The sequence below is a fragment of the Echinops telfairi genome, unplaced genomic scaffold (assembly GCF_000313985.2).
Source record: "Echinops telfairi isolate 266 unplaced genomic scaffold, ASM31398v2 ScPeMD7_7412;HRSCAF=8450, whole genome shotgun sequence".
In the NCBI taxonomy this organism is placed as follows: domain Eukaryota; kingdom Metazoa; phylum Chordata; class Mammalia; order Afrosoricida; family Tenrecidae; genus Echinops; species Echinops telfairi.
Genome location: NW_022111312.1, coordinates 18,133,789 through 18,134,671, shown reverse-complemented (window position 1 = coordinate 18,134,671; position 883 = coordinate 18,133,789).

The window sequence follows — 883 nt, the reverse complement described above, 5'->3', positions numbered from 1 at the left end:
ATGCAGAGCCGTTACAATGACCTAGTTCGTGTTGAGTGATTTGTGAGTCATTGGTCCATTTGTCAGGCATGAGCTCTTCCATTATCATTATCATTATTTCCCTTCCAGGCCGCAGACTCTTCTCCTCTCTACACGTGGGCGGTCACGAACATCTTCAACGTGAAGGAAGTCCCCTCACGCTTAGACCATGGTCACCCTCAGCTCAGGGGACCGCCAGTCTTCCCGGAATCCCGAGCCCTGGGAAGCCCCGCCTCCTACGCATGACGTCCTAGGCTTCCGGTGGCTCTCACAGGAGCGGTTCGCCCGGAAAGACCCCCTCACAGGCCACTCCTCCAAATGCCCGCTGGTGACCCCGAAAACAGAGCGACTTGACGCCTTTGAACCAGTGTGTCAGGAGGGAATTTGGGGCATATTCCGTGGACTTCCGGGAGAACACGTCTGTCTTAGGCGCAAGTGAGCGTGCTCCTTAGAAGTGAGGATGGCGAGACACCGTCTCGCTTACGTGGGGCATGTGGTCAGGAAGGATCAGTCCCTGGAGAAGGACCTCGCGCTTGGTAACGCACAGAGGTCGGTGGGGAAAGACGACGACCACCGATGGACTGGCACAGGGGCTGCAACAGTGGCCTCAAATGACAGTGAGGATGGCGCAGGGCTGGGTAGCGTTTCCTCTGTCATCTGTGAGTCATTAAGAGTTGGAACCAACTTGGTGGCACCTCACAACAACAGTGACACAGCAGCCCCCTTTTCTGTCCCCACCATGATAAGACATCTGATGGGTTTTGGAAGTAAAACCACGTTGGAGCCTGCCAATGGCGGACAACCTCACAATGGACTTTGGAGTCTGACCCGTATCCCATTTGGTGCCCCAGTCAACGTTCCCGGC